The sequence below is a fragment of the Talpa occidentalis genome, unplaced genomic scaffold (assembly GCF_014898055.3).
Source record: "Talpa occidentalis isolate TD23 unplaced genomic scaffold, MPIMG_talOcc4v2.1, whole genome shotgun sequence".
Taxonomy (NCBI): domain Eukaryota; kingdom Metazoa; phylum Chordata; class Mammalia; order Eulipotyphla; family Talpidae; genus Talpa; species Talpa occidentalis.
In genome coordinates this window covers 98580862-98602845 of record NW_026555331.1, presented here as the reverse complement: position 1 = coordinate 98602845, position 21984 = coordinate 98580862, and the positions used below count along the sequence as shown (strand labels likewise).

Genomic DNA, 21984 nt, shown 5'->3' with positions numbered 1-21984 from the left:
AGATACAGACAGACATCTTTGGTTCAGTCAATGCCCCACAGAAGCCTGAATTCAAATGTTCTCTGGGGCTGCAGGCACTTCAAGGTTCTGCTGGAATAGGCTTGGGGGCTTTCAGACTCACTCATGGCTCAAGTAGTTGGAGTTAGCACTCCTTGCTACAGTAACTTTTCCACAAGGCAACTCACAACATGGCAGGTGACTTTCTCAAAGAGAGCAGTGATGAGAGTGAAAGAGAACTCAGACTTTTTGTAATTTGTTTTTGGAAACAACACCCTGTCACTTCTACAGTGTTCTGTTTGTATTAAGTGAGTCATTAGGTCCAGCCCAATCAAGAGAAAGGCATTACACAAAGGAATGAATACCAGGAGGTTGGGAAACCACCACAGTATTTCAAGGATACATGATATGGTTCCGTGTTTTGGAAGTGTTTGGCAGATATTTCTGTAAAAACCACACATATTTATAAAAGAAATTCTAAGGTAACATGAATCATATAGTCTGTAAATATGAAAGTTCACAGAAGATGCAGTTGGGGAAATTATAGTGTCATGGACTTAAATATTTTGACTTGGATCTATAGATAGATACTGGAAATGTCTATAAAATGAAAGAAGGAATTTGAGATTTAAGAATAAACAGTTACAAATGGTAGAATAATCTTTAGCTATTTGAAGGAACAAAGTGGCTAAAAGTGATATTTAATCAATAATTATATTCTCTTCAGGATAAAGTACAAAATCCTTACTATGTTGGATTGCTCTATCTTTACCTCTGTCTATATTGATTTATATCTGTATCTGTATGGCTTGTCAGCTAGCCCCCTCTTATATGTTTCCTGAGATATGATCATGCAGGATTCCAAATGAATTAGCTTTCCTCACCTACATGCACTGGTAGAGAGCATTTCCCTTATGCTCTGTTTTATTAATGTCTATTTATCACCCAGATCAACAAATACCACTTTCTAGAAAGTAGCTATTAAGGAAGCAAGAAAACGCTGTGATCCACCTGCAGCATGACTTCTCCCTGTGCTGGATACTCCTCACAAGGAGTGGATCTTGTCTTGTTGGACCATATTATTTTATAATTGCCTGTTCCCCTTTCAATAGGTGGGGAGATCCTCCAAGATAAGAACTATGTTTTAATTTCTGTCTTTCTGTGGTCATTAGGGTGCCTCATAGTTAAATAGTGAGGTTTTTGGTTTGTTTGTTGAATGAGAGTAGATAATCCAATTAAAGTGCTTTGTGTTTTTGTGTGCATAGGGGATACAGTCACATAGATAAAACCAACTGAAGCAGAGGGGCTAGGCTGGGGAGAAGTGATATAGTTGGAAATAAACACTGACAAAAATAGCAAGGTGAAGTAAGAGGTACACATCCTCTGGCCCTTCTTTCTATCTCTTTCCCTCACCTTCTCTCTTTCTTTCTTAACTGCTGATCATTTTGGTGCATCCTCGTCAGAGGCAAGTATTTTTTATGTCTTGTATGGTAAGAGAAACTGTATATCTTCGTGGAACATTTTGCAAAAACATGTTTTGATAATATAAACAAACATTAAACAAACAAACCAAAAATACTATAGGAAATAATGCTGTGTTAAATAGACAAAGTTCTTGTTACTCTTTTTAATTATATGACTTTATGGAACTTTTAATATCTGTACTGTTTATCTCTGGAGACACAGATAGCAAGGGAGATTATTCAAATATATTTGACTAAGAAACTGTATTTACAAAATTATCTCCTGGAGCCCATGGATAATCCTAGAAAAATGCTGCTTTAATGTATTTTATTTTGGACAGAGACCAAAGTCACTTATCCTTTCTGGTGTGACATTCAATACCTAATTGGACTTAACTCTACCTCCAGCTTATAGGTGAAAATAATAAAATCTCACCTCACCAACCTCTGTGGGGATAAGATTCAATAAAATAATCACAGCAAAACATAAAAAGCATTTATTACCCTCATTCCCTATTTTATCTTCAATAGCAACATGCCACAAAGCAGCTTTCCTATTGCTACCCCTTTCAATCACTTAGAAACATAAAAATCACACAGATTCTAAAATCTAACACCACTCGAGTCTATTTAAAATGAACTTTAGAGAAGTTGAAGGTAGTGATATGCAGTTGCATATAACTCTGAGAGGGAAAGAGCAAAAGGAGAGAAGATCACACTGAGTGTCACTTTTTTTTTTTTTTTTTTTTTGGTGGAGGGGGTGCAGTTCTTTCTACTTCTGTGCTTTCAACTCTATTTTCTTTCTAAGATTGCCTGAGGACTGGGGAGAGGGGTCACCTTGAGTAACTGAAAGGGGAGTGCTCCTCCCCAGTGCCCATTCAAATCCTGCTGAGACACTTTCTCTAAAGAGACTTTTTCCCCCTAAGCCTGTCTATTCATTGATGAACTGACTGAAATATCAGTTGACTTGAATAGAGTCAGTCAGTACTAAATCTCAAGTAACAAAACCTGAAAGCTGAATTTAAAGAAAAAATTTAGAGGTGAAAATAGAATTCTTATTGCCACTATATTTGGAGTTGGTGGCACATATTTCTAATTCCTTACCCTCCACAGAAATATTTTAGAGCAATTAATAAGTTTGTTTCAATCACTTTGAGAACACTTGTCATCTCTCAGAAGTTAGTCCAATTGTGGCCCTGCTGTGGCTTTGGGTCTTCATCTCTCATCTTTAACAATGAAATTGTGACTGTTTTGCAGAGTTGTGAGAACAAAATTCAGCCAAGGGCACCTAGCAGGCACTCACTATATGATAGCCATCGATTTTCCTTTAGATTCCACATGGCACCTCAAATAACACACTTCACTCCTTACCTTTACACCATCTCTCAAATATTATTACTCTGAGACAAAAGTATGGTGGAATTTTGTTCCTTTCAGGTTTGGCCAGTAGTTTGTGTGGTAATATTTTCTTGGTTGGTGGATTTTTCTTTTTCTATAAAGAGTTAAGGTAATCATTTCATAGACTTTTTATTAGAGTATGAGATTTGTTTTAATTGTAGTCTGCTGTTTGTAGTAGAAATAACCTTTCTATATGTTTTTCATTAATATAAATGTCATATTATCTGTTAATTATTTGTTGTGGTCATAGCCCAGTTAAGTTTTACTAAAGTGTGCTTTTATAATGGAAAAGGTCACATAACTTAAGTGAGATGATGGCTCTAATTCAGGTCTGTAATCCTGCCAATCATTTAGTGAGAGGGAGAGTCTGAGGAGGCTGGAATATGATTCTTTGCCCGTATTCTGGGGATCAACTATATCTATTGGTATTTTTCTTTCTCCTTCTGACTTATTTCACTTGGCATTCACTCCATGCTGTCACAAATGGGATTTCATTTTTTTTGTAAAGCAGTAGTATTTATGTAATCATCTGTTGATGAATTCATAGGTTGTTTCCATCCATTGGCTATTATAAATAGTATTGCAATGATCACAGGAATCCACATATCTCTTTGAATTAGTGTTTTATTGTTCTTTGGGTAGATACCTAAGAGTGGGATTGCTGGGTTATATAGTAGATATATTTTTAATGTTTTGAGAAAACTAATACTGTTTTCCATAGAGACTTGACTAGACAACATTCTCCCAACACCTAATCACTGAAAACTCCCTCCTTTTTCTCCTCACCAACACTTGTTTCTAGTCTGCTTGTTATTGGCCATCCTCACATATGTGAGGTGGTATCTCATTGTGGCTTTGATTTGCATTTCCCTAATTATAAGAGATGAGAGCATTTTTACATGTGCCACTTGACCATCTCTATACTTCTTTGAAGAAGCATCTGTTTAGCCCTCTCAATATTTTTGATAGGCTTCTTTGTTTTGTTGTTAAGTTGTATGAGTTCTCTGTATATCCTATAAAATGTATGATGTGCACATTTTTCTCCCATTAGGTAGGGTGTCTTTTTTTTTTTAGATTTATTTTATTTATACAAGAATTGGGGTACAGGCCAGGTGCGCAAGAGGGTGAAAGGATTCACCAGAGACAGAGCAGGGAACAGAACAGGCAGACTGACAAAATACACTGCTGAGGGGAGCAGCAGGCAAGACAGGAGGGGTCCGCCTGCCATGTGGGTTGCTCCGAGGCTGGCGGGGATAGAACCGACACTACAGAGGCTGTGGACAGCTTCACAGCACTGCGCTCAACTGCCTTGTGCCACCAGGGATGCCCAAAGGGTGTCTTTCTTTTCATGATAGTATGATAGTTTCTTTTCCTGTTCAGAAACTTTTTTTATTTGATGTTGCCCCATTTGCTGATTTTTGCTTTTTTTTTTAAGATTTATTTATTTATACAAGCACTGGGTACAGTCAGAAGCACGGGAGGGTGAGAGAATTCACCAGAGCCAGAGCAGGGAACAGAACAGGCAGACTGACGAAGTACACTGCTGAGGGGAGCAGCAGGCGGCAGGGGAGGGCTGTGCGCCATGTGGGACCCTCGCCCAGCAGGCGGGGATGGAAACAGCACTGCAGAGGCTTTGGGCAGCTTCGCAACACAGCCCTCAACCGCTGTGCCACCGGGGAGGCCTGATTTTTGCTTTTCTTTTCTCTTGCTATTGTAGTAGAGTCACCAAAGATCACTGAAGCCAATGTCATAGATAGTTATACCTATGTTTTCTTCAATGTAGTCTATAGTTTCAGGTCTTAAATTCAAGCCTTTTAGCCATTTTAAATTAATTCTTGTGTATGATGTGATGTAGTGGTCTCATTTCAATACTTTCATTTGACTCTCCAGATTTCCCAATACCGTTTGTCAAAGCAACTTTACTTTTTCCAATGTATATGCTTTGTTCTCTTAAAGTAAATTAACTGTCCAGATATGAGTGAGTTTATTTCTGGGCCCTCAGGTCTATTCCATTGTTCTGTGTGTCTATTTTTAGTTGAATACTATACTATTTTGGCTTTTAATAGATTCGTAGTATAGTTGCAAGTCTGGGAGTGTGATACCAGAGTTTTTCTTTTTCTTTTTTTGTCAGGACTGATTGGCTATTTGGGGTCTTTTATAGTTCCATGTGAATTTCAGTGATATTCTATATCCTTGAAGAATGCAACTGGAATTTTTGAAAGGGATTGCATTGAGTCTATACATTGCTTTGAGTAAGCTAGCTATTTTAATAATGTTAATTCTTCCAATCCATGAATATCTTTCTATTTTTGGGGGGTTTTATATTTCTTTTAATGATGTTTTAGAGTTTATGTTGTATAGATCTTTCACTGTCTTTGTCAATTTTACTTCTAGGTACTTAATTATTTTTGATGTGATTGTAAATGGGTTTATTTTCTTGATTTTTTTCTTTTCTAGTTTGTTGTTTGTATGTAGAAATGTAACAAATGTTTGTATATGGATTTTGTAGCCTGCAATTATACTCTACTGACTTATTGGTTTTACTAGTTTTTTTTTTAGTGGAGGCTTTAGAATTTTATATGTGTATTATTGCATCATCTGCAAAATAGTAATAGTTTTTTGTCCTTTTTTTTTTTCAACATGAATTCCTTTTCTTACTCTTGCCTAATTTCTCTGGCTAGAATTTAGGATACTCTTTTGAATAGTAGTGGTGAAAGTGAACATCCTTATCTTGTATCTGATCTTAAAGAAAAAGCTTTCATTTTTTTCACCATTGGACATGAGGTTAGTTAGGGAATTGTCATCTCTGGCCTTTATTATGTTGAGGTAATTTCTGTCTACACCCATCTATTGAGTTTTTCCTTTTATAAATGGATGTGGGATCTTTATTTATTTATTTATTGATATGATCAAAAGATTTTTATCTTCCTTGATGTGGTGAATTGCATTAGTTATTTGTGGGTTTTGACCCATCATGGTATCCCCAAATAATCACAGTTCATCATGGTGTATGATCATTTTTATGTATTGTTGACATTGGTTTGATAAGATTTCATGGAAAATTTTTGAATTTATATTCATCAGGAAAATTGACCTGTAGTTTTGTTTTTTTGTGATATCCTTGTCTGCCCTTCGTATTAGGGTAATGTTGACCTCATAAAATGCATTTGGGAGTTTCCCTCTTTTCAGTTTTTGGAAGAGCTTGAGAAGGATAGACTTTTCTTTGAAGGTTTAGTGAAATCATCTGGTTCTCAACTTTTATTTTTTGTGAGACTTGATTACTGTTTAAATGTCCTTAGTTGTAATTGGTCTGTTCTGTTTCTCCTTGAACTAGTCTTGGGAGGATGAGTAGTTCTAAGAATTTGTCCTGTTTCTTCTAAAGTATGTAATTTGTTGGCATAAAATGTTAACTTGTTATCCTTTGTATTTCTGTGATGTCTGTTGTAAATTCTCCTCTCTCAATTCTGATTCTGTTTATAGAGTTTTTTCCTCTCTTTTTCTTTAGCGAGCCCCTTTGATCACAATGGTATTAAACTAGAAATCAATAACAAAAAGAAAACAAAAAAACCCTCTACTATGTGAAGATTGAATAGCACACTACTATTTGACTATTTGGTTAATGAGGAAATAAAGGAAGAAATTAAAAATACCTGGAGACAAATGAAAACAAGTACATGACTACTGGAACATAAAGATGCAACAAAAACAGCACTAAGAGGGAAGTATATAGCAATACAAACTCACATCAAGAAACAAGAAAGAACTTAAATAAATAACTTTACATTGGGAAAACCTCAGGAAGGAACTGTGACCACCAAATACTGGAAATATGGTCAATGTTTTCTCTGGGCATACAAGAGCCAGTGTTACTATGGGCTATGGTATGACCCTACAGATTGAAGGGCCATCTGGAAGCCTTGTAAACTCTGATAGTAAAAAAGCTGGGTGATTAACCCATTGAGCTTGGCTCTTTATCTGATTTCAGTCAGTTTGATATCTGCCCTTGCTTTGCCATTCATCCCAGGAGGAGGGTAAAGAAGGAGGCTAGCATAGTCAGTCCAAAGGGAGACTGCCACCTAGGTTTTGTTTCAATAGATGCAGGTTCCTTGGTTAAGTCTGTGTATCCTTCACTGACTTTACTTTGCTTCCGTGAGTAACATTTTCTCTGGGGGAAATTTCCTCCTTTTTTTCACTCCTGGATAAGTGCATTACCCTTATGGTGCAGCTCCTAGCCACTGAGGTACCCTACGTAAAAGCAAGCTCTCTAGTCCTGAGTAGACTCCATGCCCCTGATGTCCCTCCCAACCTTGAAGCCTGGAGCCCTGATTGTCTCTGGTGGTCTATGTCTCAGGTTTTCCTATCCTTTCTGATGCTTCTGTCTCTTTTCCTTGTGGAGATTCTGATCCTCAAATCTCCCATTCTTTTTCAAAGGTGGTTGCTCTGATACAGGTGCCAGTTTCCTGTGTTTGTAAAAGAGGAAGAGACTCCAAGATCATGCTAGTCTACTATCTTCAGCAAAGATACCATATCTGTTCTATTTTAAAATGATTTGTACTTGTTTATTCATGGACACCATTCCTTAATAATCTTCATGACAATGGTGTCTGCTTCTCTAATCATTATACCACAGGCTCCTGAATGTTGCAGGGGAAAAGTCAAGAATGACGGACTATAAGTGTAATACATGGTTGGGCACAAGACTAGATGGAACAAGAGTCAGACTATGAGGTCTAGTTAGACATAGGTGGTCTGGAATATAACAGACCTAGACAGGTGAAATTCAGAAAACTGTGCTAACACAATTAGTAGCCCAGTGTTAGGAAGCTCTAGTCCACAATAAATCCAATCCTATGTAAAGTGTTAGGAGAGCAAGAATAGACTCAACTTTAGCACTAATTTCAAGACTGCTAAAGGCAATGAACTAACTTGCTCCTTGTTCAGCTGAAGAGATGGATAGACTGTGATTAAACCTGGGAGAAAAAATAGCAGAAATCAGGAATTAAAAGTGCATACGGTGAATGGCTTCTCATCCTATCTCCAACTGTGTGAGTATAGAGGTTTACATAGTCTAATTCCTACATTTTCCATTTCACCCTCTAAATGGCCAAGTTTATTTGCTTTATACTTGAAAGCAAACATCCTCTCCACTCTCCAGGAACAATGTGATCTACTGCCCAGATAAGCCTATGCTACTCTTACCCTTTCACACTCTGGTGGGTGACTAGAGCCTGGCCTGTGTCCATTCCCAATGTTGATTTAATGCACTTTGGCTTGTTTGCTGTGCCTAAGGCCCTTTATTAGTTACTGCCTATTCCAGCTGTCTTCTAGGGCCAGGATCTATTTTGTCCTTGCTGTAATTCTTCCAGTACCTTTAGCCCAGTCCACAAAGATGGATTTGTTTAGCTGTTGTGCCACTATGATAGTGGTAGTGGTGGCATGCCCTGTTAACTAATACTTTCAAGTTCATAGTGGTTATGACAAATGGGTTATGACAAATTAGGTTCTTACATGGAAAAACTGGTTAACCAACTTGCTGTAATTTTAATTGCTATGTGATGTTAGATACATCTTGTATTTTTTTTTAATTCTGTAACAATAAGCTCATAAAAAAGTGAGTATTCAAGTTTTAAATATATTAGGTTCGCCAAATAGTGACTGAATAGCAATGAATTCAAACTTTTAGTTTTCCAGAATTGTGAGAAATCTCTTTGTTTTTTTACAGGACACTTATCTTAAAAATAAATGTCTATTGGCTACTCTTAACCCTCTTTCCTAATTGTGAAAGAAAACCCTACAGGAAGTCAAGAACTCTGTTTCTCTTTGTGCCAATTCTCTCAGACCACCCAGAAACAAAAGCGCAATGATTTTGCAGAGCTGTCAGGCCTGAGTAAAGACTTGGCAATGGGACAAAAGGAAGGAGAGCTCCTCGGTGGTATCACTATGCTAGAACAAAGCAGTGGTTACAGATGCTAGAGAAGTGACTAAACCCTGGGTAGAAGCAACTGGGAAGGAAATTTGACTCAGAGAAGGAATATGAACATGGTGATCCACTCGATGTCAGGATTAAATTGAAATTGGCATTTTATGCAGTTAGTGAGAGAACAATTGCTTGTGGATGTTGAAGGAGTAGTGTAGGTAGGATGTTTGTGATCTATTGTAGTTTTCTTTAAATACTTGATACTGTGACTTTCTAGGACTTAGGCCATGTAAAATAATGCTGTCTGCATACTATTTTGGGATCAAGCCCCAACTTAAAAACAAAACACTAACAAAAACATCAAAAAGAACTAGATACAAAGATACCTTTTAGAGTAATACATCTTTACATTATGATCAGAGTAATACATCTTTACCTTATGATTGACTTTGAAGAAATTCAATTCATCTACCTAAAAAAGTTCTTTGAAGTAATTTATTTATTTGTTTGTTTGTTTGTTTATTTATTTATACAAGCACTGGGTATAGTCAGAAGTGCAGGAGGGTGAGAGAATTCACCAGAGCCAGAGCAGGGAGCAGAGCAGGCAGAAGGAGTGAAGTACACTGCTGAGGGGAGCAGCGGGCGGCAGGAGAGGTCTGCGCGCCATGTGGGACCCTCCTCCGGTGGCCGGGGGCAGCTGGAGATCGAACAGGTGCTGCAGAGGCTGCGGGCAGCTTCGCAACCCAGCGCTCAATCGCTGCGCCACCGGGGAGGCCCAGAAATTGTAATATTTCTTATTGAATACGTACGATGATCCAAGCTTAGTGCTTTATATTTATTTTCTCTTCTAAGTTCTAAACCATATCTGAGGAAGTTAGTACTTTTATTGTGACTTAACAGAGGAGAAAATTGAGGCATAAAGAATACAAGACAACTTTTTCATAGTCATATATACTGTAAGTGCCAGCTCTAGGATTTATAATCATATGTGACTCTGGTGTAAACCCTTTTAACTAGGATTCACATTTGCTAATCCAGTCCTCTTCAGAAATAAACTGTTTCCTAATTAGAAATTAGAATCACAATTATGAAGCCAATACATATTCACAGAAATGAATAAAATTAAAAATAATGACAATACCAAATGTGACTAACACATGGCACAACTGAAACTCTCATACACTGTTATTATAGTATGAAAGGGTGCAAACTATTTGGAGAAGAGTTTGACAATTTCATGTAAAATAGGCATATACTTATGTAACCCTACAATTCCATCCTAAGTTTTTACCAAGAGAAATGATATGTATCTGTACACAAGTACTTATATAAGCTTTACTCAAAAACTGGAAAAATCCAAGTATCTATCACCTGATGAATGGATAAACTATTTATGGTAGATAAAAGAAATACAAGGAAATGTTATCCAGCAGTTAATAGATATGCACTAATAATTGCAACAGTATGAAGAAGTCTCAAAAGTATGGTGAATAAAAGAAGACAGACCAAAAAAAAAAAAGTATACATGCTATGATTCCATTTAAGTGAAGTTCTAGGATAGAAAAAAAAAACAATTGCCAGTGATTCAAGGAAACTAGTGGTTGACTAACACTGAAAAGTAAGACTAATTGTATTGGGATATAAGCAAAATTTTGGATGATATAAATCTGTATCTTCATTGTAATGATGGTAACACACGTTTACATATTTGTTAAAACTCGTTGACCGGGCCTCCCCAGTGGCGCAGCGGTTGAGTGCTGGGTTGCGAAGCTGCCCGCAGCCTCTGCAGCGCCGGTTCAATCCCCGTCTCTGGGTGAGGATCCCACATGGTGCGCAGACCTCTCCTGCCACCCTCTGCTCAGCAGTGTACTTCCTCACTCTGCCTGTTCTACCCTCTGCTCTGGCTCTGGTGAATTCTCTCACCCTCCCGCGCTTCTGACTGTACCCAGTGCTTGTATGAATAAATAAATAAATCTTTAAAAAAAAAAACTCATTGACCATACACTTAAAATGGGGTCATTGTATATTTTGCATAATATAAAGTTGATTTAAAAATATGCTGATTCCTGTAGTTAAGGCCCTACTATTTAGGGAAACCCAGCCTGACTGTTATTGAACTTCCTGCCTGTTCTATTATGCAATGTGAATATGTATATATTAATTTATTTATGAGATTTCATACTTTCCTGCTTATAGACTTACCTCACTCCACAAAATTGATTTTATATACACACACACATAAACACACACACACGCACATATATATATAAATATATTTCTGTTTAATATTTTCTTATGTTGGTCTGTTCAGTTTCCTTTTCCTGGCTGAATCAAGTAAAGACATTTTTTTATTAACTTAGTTGTATAAAAAACCTTGCAACCAGTCAAAACTTTCAAAATGCAGTGCATAATACCAACTATACAAATATAAGTGAAATGAAAATTTGAATCAACCATTCATATTTATCAACTCTCTACTAAACAAGAAGCTCTTAAACCAGCCCCTCATTTAAATGAACCAAAGGAAAAGAAGTCCTTAATAGTGACATTGAAGTATTAGATCCTTAATTATCACCTAATCATCTCATATAGTTTGAATTTTAGTTTTTGCTAGTTTTAGTTACAATTGAAGTCAGTGTATTATTGTAGAAATCATTTAAATGAAGCCAGATGTTATGGCTCGAATTTGAATCCTTTTCACCACTTACCTGCTGAGTGGCTGTGGGCAACTGCCTAAAATTTTGTTCATCAATTTACCTGAAAAACAAAGATAATCTTATTAGATTATGGCAAATAAGAAAAGTGCAAGCATGTAATAAATGTTAATATCTTATATCTATGATTGTTATCATTTATTATATTAAATAGAGTCTAGGGCCTCCCCGGTGGCGCAGCAGTTGAGCGCTGGGTTGCGAAGCTGCCCGCGGCCTCTGCGGCGCCAGTTCGATCCCCGGCTGCTCCCCGGCCACTGGAGGAGGGTCCCACATGGCGGGCAGACCTCTCCTGCCGCCCGCTGCTCCCCTCAGCAGTGTACTTCGGTCCTTCTGCCTGCTCTGCTCCCCGCTCTGGCTCTGGTGAATTCTCTCACCCTCCCGCGCTTCTGACTGTACCCCAGTGCATGTATAAACAAAACAAACAAACAAATAAAATAAATAAATAAATAAATAAACATGCCTCTTAAAAAAAAAATAAATAAATACAGTCTAGATTAAACTTTTTTTTTTTAAGTTAGAATCTTTCACTCACCAATTTGGTATATGGAACAAGTTCCTGGACCACTTGTTTTTTTTAATCAACTATTTAAAAAATCATTATGGTAAGATTGGTTGATTCTGATGTTTAAATGAGACTTTATAAGTAGGAATATGTAGATTACCTGATTTAGAGTAGGACTCAAATATTAATTGATTTGAAATCTAGATTTTTACTGAAACTCTCATATAAGATGAATAATACCTCTATTAGCTATACTATTAATGATAGTATCCCATTAACCAGCTATGCCCAAAGATAGGTATTTTCAGGAACTTTGCTTAAGAGAAAAAAAAAAAAAAAACACTGCAATCATAGATTGAACTTTTCTCATTTTGTCAGAATCTTTGACACCTTAAAGATACAGCTAAAATCAATAAATGACCAGATAATGCAGAAGCATTTTCATGATCTTGTGATCTGAATGCTTGCTTGTGTCCTCTGTTAGATTTCTATGAAAGTCTAGATGGTGGAAAACAGATGGTGATATAACCAAGATTATTACAGGACTGATCATTTCTTTTGACAGTATAAATGATTCATCATAACTTGGCTATTAGGCAGATGAATTAAGCAGATGTCAAAATAGACTTGAAGCTCCAGGGACTCCAGTTATTGAAAACACAAAATAAAGTGACATTTTGCATGATGAAAATAATATTATGAATTATTTTTATGTCAGGAATACTTTTTTATTAGATATTTATTATCACAGATAATAAAGACATGATAAATAACAAAATAACACATTAAAATGAATAAGTAGATAATCTGTGATAAACTCTAAGAAAATAAAGCAAAAATAATAGTTATATATTTCTAAAAGTGAATATAAGAAAGCATTAGCTCACTGATCTGTAAAAATTATATGAATAATCAAGTCTAATAAATATTATTTACATTTAAAATTATATGACATTTTCTCTAAAAGTAGATCCAGGCCTACTTTTTTAGGTTGAATAATACAAAGCAATATATTTGCCTAAAGGGGCTACAACTTTCCTCAAGTTTTTCAGAAAATCTTTAAAGAACATTTTAAAAAACGGCTTTGTTTAATTTATTCTGTAAGACAGCTATAGAGATTTACTACTCTAAAAGTGGCAAGCTTCATGTTTGATTTCTAAGTCTTTCCTCTCTTCCCTTTTACTCTCCTTTATAGATATTTTTGGTAGCCCATTCTGTGTCAGACACTGTTCTAAGTAGAGGGATGCAGGAGTGAAAAAGACTGACTTGAACCCCATTCTTATAGATACATCTGAATGTTCTCATAAGTTATTACAGAAAAGGCAGAAAGGTGCCTTTCCTAAGGTCTACTACAGTTATGGATGCTTATATATTATAGGAAAAGCCATATTGTAGTTATTTAATGCAATGATGTAGAAACTATATAACATCATTTTCATGGTAGTGAAGTTAGAAAATGAATCCTTATGAAACCTCTTTTAAAAAAGTAAGATGGGCATTTCATTTATGCTTCATCACCTATCAAAGTCGGTAGTAGTGACACCTCTAAACCACACTGCTCTCTCTCCTCTGCTCAAGAAGGGCCTGGAACCTGCAGGTGGCATGACTCACTTAGGAGTGGGGGTTAATGGGGAATATAACCAAAACAAAAATGCATACATTGTGCAAAAATGAAAAAATGATGTAAGAATTATATAAAATAAAATTAAAAAAAAAAAAAAGGAATAGGGGTTAATGATAAAGGGTTGTTCAAGGTGTCCCAAAGGCACAAACTTATTAAGAAGGGGGAGACATTCTGATTTTTTTTATTACTGTTTTCAGGAAAATGTTTTGGTCCTGGTGGCAAAAAATTCACAATCTAGTTCTAATGAATTTTGAATACTACCAAGTGCATTTCTCCCTATTCCACTAAAGTAACTTAAAAAAGCAAAGCAAGTATGACTATCAGGAAAAGTGAAATTTATTTATAGAAAGGATTTGTACTTGTGCACTGTTCTTTTTCCTCATTAGATATGTAGTCTATTTCCAGGATGAGTCAGAGTCTATGGATACATCAGTCATACAGCAGTCTTGATGGTCACTGTTATCCATTTCCTCTGATGGAAAAAGTATCCTTTATTTGATGGCATCAGGTTCGGAGGTTAGGTTCTTTTTAAAGGAAGCTTTCCAGGATTTTCTTTGAAAGTGAGAACTTTGAGGACTCTACCCACAAAATTATGGGATTGTGAGGATTTTATAAATCTCTCTCTAAATACAACAGGAAAAAAAAAACCTATATATTGCACATAGGAAATTTCACATGATCATTGCTGGCTTAGGAGGACTGAATCACAGATATATTCCTTGAGGTTATGGGATCACTATGGTAATGGAAAAGGTAGAGGGGGGGCGGAAACTGTGACCAGGACATAAACCATGGCAATCAGTTGGATAGGTTGGGCAGAGATGGGGCATTGCACAGACTATGTGCGTGGGATCTTTTGAGTGAGTGTGGAGAGCAGACATGCACATGAGCATTGGGACCATTGATTTAGTCTCCAAGAATATGGCAGCCATCAGTGTGGTTGGCAGAGACCCATGCTCCTCACTGGTGGGACATCAGAAAGGAGGCAGCACACCTAGGATTTACACTGTGTGCAGTGATTAATGCTTGCTCTGAACCCAATGGGAAAAAAGTCAGTGAAAAACTCTGCCCAGAATATCCTTCTTTCCCCACCAAGACCGAGACCAAGTCTTTGAACTCCATTTCTCCTCCCTTTCCCAGCTGCCACCAAGTTAAGCATACAAGAGAAATAAACGAAAGTCATGTTGCCCCAACCAGAATACTAACTAAGACAATATACATGCCTCGGAAACAATGAGCACCTAACACAAGATCGAAAAGCTGAAAAAGAGTAAAAGTCAAGAGATCTATCTAAAGGACATAGAATTTGAAGATCTAACAAAGATTTTAGAATAATAATCATAAGGAAACTCAGTGAAGTACTAGATGCTCAAACATAAAAAGGTAGGTTCAGGATCTTAAAAAAGAGATCCATGAGTAGAGTTCTCAGAACAGAGATTGAAACTATTTAAAAAACACAAACAGAGATGCTGAATGAAATAGGAATTAATATGAAAAGTAGACTAAGTAGACTGAAGCCTAGGAGAGAATTTTGAAAATGGAAGTTACAAATGTACAGATGACCCAAATGAAAGAAAAAAGAGGAAAGAGATTTAGGAAAAGTAGAGAAACTATGAGAACTAACAGATTCCATTAGAAAAGAAAGCATTAGGACAGTGAGTTTTCTGGAACATAAAAAGAAAGAGTAGGGAGCAGAGACCCCATTCAAAGAGATAATGACTGGGAACTTCCCAAACCTAAGAAAACAACTTGTCATGGATGTCCAGGAAGCTGAAATAACCAAATTTCTGAATGTGAAACTACACATACCAAAACACATTGCTGGTAAATTATCAAAAGTTAATGATAAAGTTAAAATATTCAAGGCTACTAGGAAGAAAAAGAATGTAATGTGAAAGCACATATTTCAGACTTTTAGATTTCCTAGCAGAAATTCTCAAGACTAGAAGAGAGTGGAACGACATATTTACAATTCCAAAAGATAAAAACTGCTAGCCAAGAACATTCTATCCTGCGCAATTATCAAAGACAGACTAAAATTAGAGGAGTTTACCACCACCAGACCTACCTTACAAGAAATGTTGAAAGAAATTCCTACATGAAAATAATAAAACAGAACACAAAACCTCTAGCAAGATGATAAATAGTAATACATATTCAGAAGTATAAAGAAAAATAATATAAGACAACAACAAAATATTAAATGGGAGGAAGAAAAGGACAGAATCTGTGTATTCTAATGGTGATGAGTCAATAATAGCACAAAAAAGGACTATTTCAGTATAGATTGTTCACCTCCTAGGTTAATTTTATTCCTAAGTATTTATTGTTTTTGATATTATTATAAATGAGATTTTTTCTTTATTTCCTTTTCAGATAGTTAATTGTTAGTGTATAGACATGTAACTGAAATTTGTGTGTTGTGTTTGTATACTTCAGTGAATTCAGTTAAGAATTCTAATAGTTGAGGATTTTTACATCTATATGCATTAGGTATATAGGTCTATAGTATTCTCATAGCATTCTTACCTGGTTTACGTATCAGGGTAAAGCTGGTGTCATAAAATGGGTTTAGAAGTGTTTCCTCCTCTTCAATTTTTAAGAAGAGTTGAGAAGGGTTTGCATTAATTATTGCTTAAATATCTATTAGAATTTACCAGAGAAGCTTTCTATTTCTGTTAGTGAAACCCCATAGTTTGTTCTTTTTAATTATCTTTTTTTTCCCACTCATTGGTTGATTTCAAATGACATGTTTTTTCTAGTTCACACTTTCTTCTGCTTTGTTAAGTCTGTTGTTGAAGGTCATGTGTCCTCAGAGACCAACCTGGGCCTGGTTTCACTGGTGTGGGTTTTGGATCTGTGATGAAGGCCTGGAATCTGGATCTGCAAGGGCTGACTAGGAGCAGGGGTCAACTAAGGATTGCCTGGGGTCTGTTTCTTTGGGCCTTCCCTCAGGCTTGGGCAAGTCTGGAGCCTGGGACTGCAGCAGTTGGCTTGTAGCTTGAGGGCCAGACTGGAGGGCCAGACTGGAGGATTTGACTGGCCTGGCACTTGGGTGAGCCAAGATCCTGGGGCTGCAGGAGTTGACATGGCACTGTGGTCATTAAGGAGCCTGGATTTTCAGGAACCTGCATAGGGCTATTTATTGTATGAGCCTGGTAGTGAGGCAGATGGGTGCTGTGCTCTGTGTGAAATCAACTGTTTGCTTCAGTCTGTGCTCCATCTGGATACTGTAACCTGTCACTTGGGAGTCCTTAGCTGTTGTGAAGGTATTTTCACACATGGATAATTCTTAAAATTGACATTTATGGAAGGGGACAAGTTTATATGCTGTCATCTTGAATATCACTCTCCATTCCTGAGTCTCCTAAAATACTCTACTCCAAGATGGCTTTTGCCCTGAAGCAATAGGACTTCAGCAGAAGGAATTTGGAAGTATAATATAACAAATACTGTATTTTATTATATCAAAATCACGATTTGAAGGAGAGGGAGGGAGTTCGTTGTGGCTATCCAGAAGAAACTATGTTAAGTAAATGCTTAACATAACTGTCTCTAAATATCAAATCCACTTTCATTTTTTTTAAAGATTTATTCACTTATGCATACAAGAGCTGGGGTGTAGGCCAGAGTGCAGGGGAGTCAGAGGAATCACCAGAGACAGAGTGGGGAACAGAACAGTAGGAATGACAAATACACTGCTGAGGAGAGCAGCGGGCAAGATAGGAGAGGTCTTTTGTGCCAAGTGTGTAGGTAGCTCCCTGGCCAGGGTTTGAACTTGTCCTGCAATTAGTACCAATAGCTTCGTAGTGCTGAGACTTAATCCCTTGTGCCATCAGGGAGGTCTCCAAATCCACTTTCAAAGACAAATTTGGTTTCCCTTTCCGACCAAGATGGAGTAATAGGGACCAGATTATCCTCTCATTTTCTTCAAACTTATTCCTTCAGATACTACTACACTGACACTTTTCTTCTCCCTCCTCTGTTCTGGGCTGCTCTCTTTTTTCATTTGAAGCATAGAAGAACAGCCTTACCAACCTCAACACTAAAGCATTTCACATACTAGATATTTCTTCTTCTGCTTGGCTGCCTCACTGGGATAGAGATTGGTAAGACGAAGTCAAAGCGAGGATACATATAATTTCTTAAACGTGGCAGATTGAAATAACCATTTGTTAAAAGAAGAAATGAATGGATAGTCATAAGGCAATCTTTAACTCTTCAAACTTTTTATTTTCATTTTTGACTCTTCCTTCAAACTCTTTTTGATTGTAATAAACATTGAAAATTGTCCAGCTAGGATTCTGTTTTATACACTTATCATATCAACCATAAGTAAGTCCTCATAAGTTCTAGGCTCTTCTTTAATTTCTGGCCTTTTCCTACACAATTTCCTCCTTTTAAAATACTCTTTGCTTTACTTTTCACTTAACTAATGCTATTCTCCTTCCGTATATCAGCTCACATGTCACTTCCTCCAGGAAACCTGACAGCTTAAAATTGCAATAGATATTACTTTTCTAGGTTCCTAAAATACTCTGTTTACATTTACTACAGCTCTTAAGATTCTGTGTTGAAATATTTCATACTTTCCTGAATCTTCTATCAAACTTTAAGTTCCTTTGGGCAATGACTGTATCTTGTGCACTCTTATATAATCAGTGCTTAGCATAGTGCCTGGCATTTAGAAGCTGCTCAATAAAGTTTTAATGATATGTCTGTGGCTACATAGTTAATCAGTGGCACATCTGGGATTCAAATCCAGCTCTATCTGCCTCTGGGGCATTTTTTATGTGTGTGCTGTTCTAAGAAACACTACCTCTCCCTCCCACACACACTCACCTAAACACATAGTTATTAAAATCTAGTCTTGGAAGTATTGCATGGTACAGACTGAAAATCTTTGTTAGGGAATGATTTTCAGCTAAAGTAAATTATTCTAAATCCTTTCACTGATGTGTGACAAAAGTTGGTACCTAATGCAATGTTTCTATTGCAAAGTGTTTTGGCCCAGGATTGGGCACTGATGTGTTTCTCATGTGGCCGACAATAATAGTATCTATGATCCAGCTATGTGGAAAGAATATGTCATGGGTGAACTGCCAAAATATGTCCTCCTCAAATCAAATGATGTTATTCCATAAAATGTATCTAAGACATAGTGATTTGTCTAGCAGGGATTAAATGTCTCACAGGTTTTGCTAATAATGAAAGGAATTACATTGTTTTTCACTTAAGTGTATTCAAAATGAATTTTCATTGTATATTATAATTTATAATGTATTTATGCTACAAAATAATGTAACTTTCAGTTTTTATTTCATTGATGAATTATATAGTAGTCTCCAAATTTTTTTTTCTTAATCATTTTGATATTCAGCTGTCAGCTTGTTGTAGCACTACAGGCTGTGGCAGCTGGAAGGTGAAAAGAAGAGTATTTGATAATAACTCCTAACTATACAGTATATTTTATGCCTTCATTAGTGAGAATGAGAATAGGCAAAGCAGCTAGTTCATTCTTTTAATGAATTTTATATCTGAAATACTTAAATGCCAAGTATCTACCTGGAACAGAGGTAATCAATAACATGGTATTTTAAATAGAAATTTAGTCAAAGTTTAATTTGAATGTTAAGTTTCAAAAACTGTATTTTTGAGACCTTCTGAAACACCAGGTGATCTAGAACCAGAAGCCTATATAGCATAATAGCCTAGAGTCTAGTTCCCTTTCATATACAAGCATCTAAAGATGTACTCCTATGCCATGAGCTCTCAAAGCTGTATCTTTAGTCTACTTTCTTTCTTTCTTGCCTGTCTTTTATGTTAATCCTTTAAATATACATGTTTATTAGATGAACTACAGTACTTTGAGTGCAACTCAGATTTTTCTACCCAAGCCTGCTATGCCTCTTCTATTCCTTTTCATGATGAAGAATACCTGTGTACAAAACTCCAACCTAAAAGCGGGGACAGATCTGCTGCTTCTTCATTTTACACCCAATCTTAATAGTCTAGGCCACTGACTCTCTGTTCCAATGCCTGCTCTCACTTATTGATACCCTGGAAAGAGCGCCCCAGATCTTTCACTTTGGCACTTAATTGTTTTTAAAATCTGACCCTGGACTCCTTTCACTTCCACTAAAGATACAGTCAGACTTCTTAAAATGTAAATTTGTTCTTCTTGTGCTCAACTTATTGCCTATAGCAGAGGTAAGGAACTGTTTTTCATAGAGGAAATGTTAAGTGGAAGTCTAAATGATAAAAGCTTTTATTTTACAGCAAGCCCTGAGACCTGTATAGTTTGAGAACCACTATTTTAATATGTAAAACCCTTATTCTTCCATATGGCAAACAAAATCCCTCCTATCTTGTCCCCACCCTCACACCCACTTTCAACCTGCTGTCCATTACTTGGTCTTCCTGCCTTTACCAAAACTGGCTGCTTTTGTTTTGGACTCCTCTGCTTCCACATCCTCTACTAAATAGCTGTGTGTTCTTCCTTACCTGTGTGACTGGCTTATTTTCAGATTCAATTAAACTATCCCCTTGGAAGATATCTCAGTCTACTCTCTTCCCTTCCCTGTTCCCCAGCAGCATTGACCATCCCTGCTTCTGACCATCATAATATTTTATATGCATATATTTTACACATGAATATATTTATATTTTATATATGCACCTCTATTTCATATATACATTTATTTTAGATTGGCTTTGGATCCATTTTCCCCATCATATTGTCAACTTGTTGAAAGCAGGTGGTATATTCATCTTTGTATTCCTAGCCTCTAGTTGAATAAATTCAGAATCTGGTACATTTTACAATGATTTTAGATAATTTCCTTCTTCTGGATATATTACATATAATATCTAATCTTTTTTTCTCAAGAGCACAAATACTCTTACCTCCATTTGCACAATTCTAGAGGTGTCCTACTGTATTTCCTTTAGTTTTGATATTAATAAATGCCGATCATGTGACTCACCTCCATAGATTTTTATTTAACATCTCTGACATGGTTTTCAGATCATTCATTCATCAATTTATCTAACAAGAATTTGTTGATATCTTGTAGTGTATGAGGCACAGAAAAGTGGAGAGAAGGGGGCAGGGATATCCATTTCTTTATGTTCAGGCTTGTTTTCCATAGTGATAATTCAATTGAACATATTATATGGGTTCTTTAAACAGAAACTACAGGTTTTTAATAAACAAATCCTTAGAAGAGATGCTAAAATTCAAAAAAGGAAGAATAAATTCTACCTTTATTTTGAATGTGTCTTCCATGTTGAAGTCAGTATCACTTCAGAAAAGGACTTTCACAAGATGCAAAACTACAACCAGAATTCATTTTCTGTCTAAAAATTTTATGATGTCTTTCTTATACTAACGTAATGATGAAGATTCCTTTGGATTTTAGTATTTCATATATAGTCTATATCTATATGAGTAAATGATTTTTTAATCTATTTTGGTGAGGTGGTTATTGTGACTGTTGTTCATCAAACTGAGAATTAAAAAACAATTATTGTTATATTTCCATCAAAATTTCTGAGTTTTACTATTACAGAACAAATCCAAAACAAAACAAAACCCCTCTGATAAAGATCACTAATGGGACTGTCACTCAATCTATTTACTGCTTGAAATGTTCAAACTTTTATCAGTAGGCATGGAAAAAACTTGACTTTCCTTGGACTGCTTTGTATTTTTATCCGTTTTGTATTTTTAGAAAAGGAAAAGGGAAAACTACTATGTATTGAATGTAATTTTCATTACATACTAGGATGGTGTCAGATGCTTTTCCTTTAATCCTCCCAACAAACTTCAGAGCAAGTGGTATTGCCTCCATATTTGTTAACCCAGAACACGGATCTCAGAGGAGGTGAAGTAAATTGTTTCCAATTCTTTGCTTAAAACTGGCAGTCTGATTTATCTATCCATTTAGAATGAGTCTATCCATACTCATTTTATTATGCAGTGTACGCTCCAACACAAATGGATAATTTGTAAAGAATAATATTACTAATAATATTATAACTAACAATTAATTATATTACTCCAGAAAATGGGTTAAAATATGCTATTTTTGAAATGATAACATTTTAGGGCTGACCTTTTCCTTGTTATTTGTCTCTATCAAACATTCTATTTGTAACTATGATTCACTTTTCACTAGCCATAATTCATTTCTAGTTTTTTTCAAAGGGTGTATAAAGCTTTGCTAGAATTGTTTTCATAGTTGTAATGTACAGGACCCATTGGTCTACTAATGAGAAATCACAGCATAGTAGATTATTTGACCCATCAATATAATAAACATGTGCTTTTCATATTGTATCAAAGAGACGCTGAAGTGAACAATCCC

At 36.1% G+C, this 21984-nt stretch overlaps 1 protein-coding gene across 10 annotated transcripts in view; it reads left to right on the top strand.

Annotated features, from left to right (window-relative positions):
* Window positions 1-21984, top strand: part of MACC1 (MET transcriptional regulator MACC1) — a 319768-nt gene that overhangs the window by 185127 nt on the left and 112657 nt on the right. The window lies entirely within an intron of this gene.